Here is a 6,277-nt window from a genome sequence, read left to right as displayed (position 1 = left end):
AAGGAAATGGCAACCCACTCCAGTGTTCTTGCCTGGAGAATCCCAGGGACGGGGGAGCCTGGTGGGCTGCCGTCTATGGGGTCGCACAGAGTCGGACACGTCTGCAGCGACTTAGCAGCAGCAGCAGCAGATGTGTATAGTAAATTACCAGATAAAAGCTGGCAGTTTGGCAACCTTAAACAATGACAGAGGATAATTAAATGATCAATGAGAGGACTAGATTGAATTTGAGAAGAACGAGAGGGACACAGCAGAGTTTATGCACATGAAAGACAAGATAAAACGGGCTTCCCAGGTGACTCATTGGTAAAGAATCAGCCTGCCAACGCAGGAGACCCAGGTTCGATTCCTGGGTCCGGAGATCCCCTGGAGTAGGAAATGGCAACCCACGCCAGTGTTCTTGCCTGGAAAATCCCATGGACAGAAGAGTCTGGCAGGCTACAGTCAGTGGGGTTCCAAAGAGTCAGACATAACAGAGCAACTGAACACACATAAAAGATGAGAAGGACTGTTCAATAATTTCCAACTAATTTGTAAGAGTTTTGCAGGCAGGATCAATATTTCATATATCTTGGGACTCTCACCGTGCCTAGTAACATGCAGGGTATGTGCAAACTAGCCAAATGAAAAAGAACGTAAAACCTGAAAGAATAATAACAGCTAATGACCAAATATCAGAACAATGGTAATGTTTTACTTAGCAATCTTTTTGTTACACGAATGCATGAGAGCCAGCAGTAATAATTACACATTCATAAGGCTTCCCTCGTAGCTCAGTCGGTAAGGAATCTGCCTGCAATGCAGGAGACCTGGGTTCGATCCCTGGGTCGGGAAGATCCCCTGGAGAAGGAAATTGCAATGCACTCCAGCATTCTTGCCTAGAGAATCCCAAGGACAGAGGAGCCTGGCAGGCTACAATCCATGGAGTCACAAGAGTCGGACACAACTTAGCAACTAAACCACTGTAGCAACAATTTACAATCCAATGAAGCAAAGTTCATGTTTTAAGGATGCAAACTGAGATTCATAGCAATTGATGAAAAACTATAAGCAGCTAAAGGAGAGAAAAACAATAATTTGGTTTTTCTAGTAGTCATGTACAGATAGATATGAGAGCTGGACCATAAAGAAGGCTGAGAGCCAAAGAATTGATGCTTTTGAATTGTGGTGTTGAGAATCCCTTGGACTGCAAGGAGATCAAACCAGTCAATTCTAAAGAAAATCAACCCTGAATATTCATTGCAAGGACTGATGCTGAAGCTCCAATACTTTGGCCACCTGATACAAAAAGCCAACTCATTGAAAAAGACCCTGATGCTGGGAAAGACTGAAAGCAAAAGGAGAAAGTGGTGGCAGAGGATGAGATGGTTAGATAGCATCACCGACTCAATGGACATGAATTGGAGCAAACTCGGGGAGATAGTGAAGGACAATGGAGCCTGGCCTGCCGCAGTCCATGGGGTCACGAACAGTCGTACACGACTTAGCGACTGAACAACAAAAACAACAAACCCAATGAATCGCTAAGGGAGAGCCACAAATTGAAATATATCAACTCAAACCTTATTTCCTGTATATACAAACTATATACTGATATTCTGTTCTTAGAAGCCCATGTGAAAATAGCCATTAATATTAACAACTACCACACACTGGAATTTTAAGTGCCAGTCACTGTGATAAGCACTTCATGCAACTTAATTAATTTAACACTCATGATAACACTATAAAGTAAAAAAAAAAAAAAAAAAAAAAGAAAGTTCAATTTATAGATGAGGAAGCCTAAACACTAGAGCTAGAGTTAGATTTCTGATCTAACTCCATTGTCCACGCTGTTAAACACAGCTATACTGAGACAGGCTGGGACCCGGGGCCCGAGACCCTTTGCTGTGTGTCTGCACATGGACAAGCGTCTCCTAGCACAACAGAATACAAAGAAACTATAACAGCACCTATTTCCAGTTAGGGCAAATTATGAACAACAAGATACAAAAAGGCCAAAATCCAGCTTCCACTTCTGAGGTGCAGAGAGCAAAAGCAGGGCACTATAAATGATCCCTGCACAGAGCACCACCAAGGGGGTGGGCAGACCAACTAAGCCTCCCCTCTGGCCTGAACCACGCACCAGCTCCACCCTCACCTCTTTTCAGGGAGCCCCTCTGGGAGTGAGGAAGAGAATCTGTTTCTTGTTTTTGCTTCCTTGCGCTGCAGCAGGAGTCCCAGTAAAGCCTTGCCTGAATTCCTTGTCTGGTCTCTTATCAATTTCTTTTGATTAAACAGTCCAGGGACCCTGATCAGTAACAATACTTTGAAAACACCACAACTGATAATAAAAATAAAGAAAAAACAAACCGTAAACATAAGTAAAATCAAACACCATATGAGAACTGTTTGTAAATATGGGAGGTTTTTTTCCCTACATAGACTTGTCTGGCCAAGGCGCCTTAGAGTGTGTCAATGAAATTTAGATGGAAAACATCTTTTTTTCTGGAAAATCTCCCTATGGAAAATGTTATTCATTGCTCCAAGAACTTGAAAAATTATAGTTCTGGGATCATGGGTATTTCTGTTCTTTTTGCTTACTTGTTTTTATCCTGTGTTAAACATGTTATGTAATTTTTTTATAAAAGAACAACTTAAAGATGATTGTGCTTGTGCTTAGCCCGTCAGGGTTTCTCCAGGCAAGAATACTCGACTGAGTGGCCATTTCTTCCTCCAGATCTTCCTGACCTTCCTGATCCTTCTTCAAGGATCAAACCCAAGTCTCCAGTGTCTCCTGCCTTCCAGATAGATTTTTGGGAAATAAAAATAAAAAACTACTGTCAAGACTGAATTAATAAAGGTTGTATAGAACATATACCAATCATGCATATTTAAGTAACAAATAACAACTAGAAAGCTATCAATTCCCAAGTAAATACTGAACTTAAGACTATACAGGCAAAGTATAATCACTGATTACAGGGTTGAAAAAACGAGCATGAATTTCATCAACAACACAAATAAAAATGATTGACTTTTGAGTAACGCAAGAGTAAGCAAAGGAGTTTTTAAATTAGCATCCTAAATTCAAAATAAGTATAATTATATCTTTACTTTTATTTGAAGGCTTTTTAAAAAACACAGAGATCACATATATCAAATCATCACATTTTACACTTGAAATATGTGAAGTTCATTGTATGTTGGTTATACCGCAATGAAGCTAGAAAAACCTAGAAAAAAATTAACTAAACAAATACACGGGCTTAGGTCCTATGGAAAATGTTTTTATAAAATGTCAAACAAATTCCCTCATGTTGAATAGTATATAACCTCTTTGGAAAGATGTTCCCAAAAACTCAGAAACATAAAAGTTCAAAATAGTATATCAAATATTTGATCATCTAGCAAGAACCAAATCTATACAAAGTCAGACATAAGTATTAAACAAATTTCTTCATGAGATGATATTTAATATAGATTTTAAAGAAAGTGTGGGAAAGTTTTTCTGTGGAAAATCTGCATCAAATTTATGCAAAGTGCGTATTAAAAATAAAATTCCTAGGCACCATTCAAGAGTTGTGGAATCTCCATCTCTAGTGGTGAAATCAAGGAATCTGCAATCCTAGAAAACCCTTCCAAGATGAGTTGAGGTTTTACAAAGTCTCACTTACTGACTGATATGCAAAGTTAAGACTGAATGACTTTTGGTAGTCATGCAAGGAAATTTTAAGGGTTGAACATGGCTACACTCCCAAAGTAAATTTGCTGAGTTTGGGCACTATATGTAGGATATGGAGTTGCTCTGCAAAAACTTCTAAAGCACTGTGAGATTTTCCATAATTTCCTGCTGCTTAGAAAACAAAGTCCTACTGAAGAGTTGGGGCCTGTCTCAAACACACATTCAGTCTCTGCGTCAAGACATTTGCTAGATTTCAGTGCTCAAGAATGTAGGAAGCTGAAGTGCAAGCTCAGTATCTCTGAAAAGACCTCAATGTTCTCATTTTGGGGGGCCCAGAAGATAAGGATCTATTAGATTGTTGATCAAGCCTGCTCAAGGTATAGAAGCAAAATAGATAGGACTGCAGTTCAGTCCTACTAAAATTAAAACTCAGCCTTGACCCACTGAATCCCTGATTGTATTAAAGTTATCAGCTATTTACCTTACCTACTTAGAGCAAATAGTGAACACTTTCTGGTGGAAGATACGTCTTCTGAATATCTTATGCTTTACAAATATACAGTGTTGTACCTAAAACAAAAAGTTGTCAAATGTGTGAGAAGGCAAAGAAACATGATTTATAATCAAGAAATAAAGCAGGCAAAAGAAATAGATCCAAAAACAATTCTTCTATTGAAGCACTCAAAGGTTTAAAAATAACTTCAATTAATCTGTTAAGAAAAATGTATACTAAATGAATGAAAAATGGAGACTTAAATAGAATAAACAAGATTAAGATGAACATTTGAGAAATAAAAAATAAAATATCTAAAATTAAGAATTAAGCAGGAAAGATTAATGAATTCAAAGGCATATCAATAAAGAGTAAAAAAGATGAAACAAAAGAAGACACAAAGAATTGAAAAAGATGTAACGGAGAAATAACAGGAAATCGTTAAAAGTTCTAATATCCATGTAATTGGAGTCCAACAGAAAAAGACCAAGTAGAAGAAATATTTGAAGACATAATGGCTGAGTTTGTGAAAACTGATTAAAAGAGATCATTAAAAGAATTCAAGAAGCTCACACAAACAGGATGAAAACACAAGACACACACAAAAACACACACATACAAGATACACACACACACACACACACACACACAAAACGGAGAGAGAGGGGATAGCCAAACTGCTGAAATCAAAGGCCAAAAAAAAAAAAAGACACATGGCTTTGAAAGGAGCAACGCTAAGAATAATGGCTGACTTTTCAACAAAAAACTTGGCATCCAGAAGGCAATAGAAAACATATTTAAAGTGCTGAGAAAAATAATTGTCAACTTACAATTCTGTACAGCCTGATGTAAGATATCACTCAAAAACGAAGAGAAGCACCCTTTCAGACAACAAACTCTGAGAAACTTACTTATCAGAAGACTTGAATTGTAAGAAATACTAAAGGAAGATGTTCAATTTCAGTGAAAATCCCATATTATAAATTCAGAACTGCTAGAAGGAATAAGAAAAATGCAAAGGGTAAATATACTAGTAAATATGAAATGATAGTCACTGCTTAAAATAACTAACAAAATAATGTATTTTGTACATTTTGTAGAAGTAAAATATTGACCCCCCCCAACAAACAAAAGGTAAAAAGTGAATAGATTTTTACCTGTTGTAAGGTTCTTGTTTGAAATATGGTTAGAGTGATGACTTAAGGTGGTAGGAAATAAATCAAGTAGTCATATTTTATCTCTAGAGTAACCATTAAAAGTTACACAAAAACATATAATTAAAAAGTTAAAAAGGAGAAAAATGAAATAATAAAAATATTATTTCTTCTTTCTCGGATTAAAGGGAAAAAAGAACAGAAATACAAAACAACAAACAAGATGGTAGGCTTGAACCCAACCATGTCCATGACATGAAAGGACTAATCTAAATACTTAGAAGACAACGCTTAATGAAAACAATAAAATCAACAATGAAAACGAATATTGTGTGTGTGGGCGCGTTTCCCTGCCTCTCTCTCCTACTCCTGTAGGCTGAAAAAGGAACAATCAAGACTATGGAGGACTAAGGGAAAAAGAAAAGGGGGTTAGCAAAGAGGTGGCAAAGAGCGACACCCTTCCAACTCCCAGCTCCTTTCTGATACACAACTATTTGACACAACAAAACTACACATACGAAACGCAATTATCAACAGAAAATCAGAAATATGTGTTTCTATTAAACAGCACGTTGTACGATAGTGTATTTGGAAGAATCTTTTTAACCTTCAGATGTAACGTTCAAAAAAAAAAAAAAAGCCAGAGGCTGAAAGTTTCCCAAGTAATTATATAGACATCTCTCTTTAAAATAATTAGTCCAGAATAACTTTTTCTTCAGAAATGGTTGAGTCACTAAACTTAGACGGCTATAAACCTAAGATTAGAGGTTTGAAACTAAGAAATTAACCCACGCGGAGTAATTATTATTAACGGTGAAATCCAACAAGTGTGTACTGGCGCTTTTTCGCCGCCGCAGTCCCCTAGCTTCCTCCTCCGCCGGCACCGGGGACTCCTTGATCGCAGTAGAGCCGTGGCCCCGCCCCGCTCCGACCCCGCCCCGCTCCGGCCCCGCCCCGCTCCGGCCC

General features: G+C 37.8%; 1 long non-coding RNA gene across 1 annotated transcript; it reads right to left on the bottom strand.

Annotated features, from left to right (window-relative positions):
* Window positions 1-671: 671 nt before the first annotated feature.
* On the bottom strand, window positions 672-6,216 carry LOC145527810 (uncharacterized). Its single transcript, XR_014069879.1, has 3 exons — window positions 6,104-6,216; window positions 4,151-4,234; window positions 672-2,780 (listed from the first exon to the last, which is right to left on the bottom strand). It is a non-coding gene; the product is annotated as an uncharacterized LOC145527810 (long non-coding RNA).
* Between the last annotated feature and the right edge of the window lie 61 nt (window positions 6,217-6,277).

This window comes from Giraffa tippelskirchi, chromosome 11 (assembly GCF_054371585.1).
Source record: "Giraffa tippelskirchi isolate mGirTip1 chromosome 11, T2T-mGirTip1v1.2.pri, whole genome shotgun sequence".
Classification (NCBI taxonomy): Eukaryota; Metazoa; Chordata; class Mammalia; order Artiodactyla; family Giraffidae; genus Giraffa; species Giraffa tippelskirchi.
This window is presented reverse-complemented; position numbering and strand designations above follow the sequence as displayed.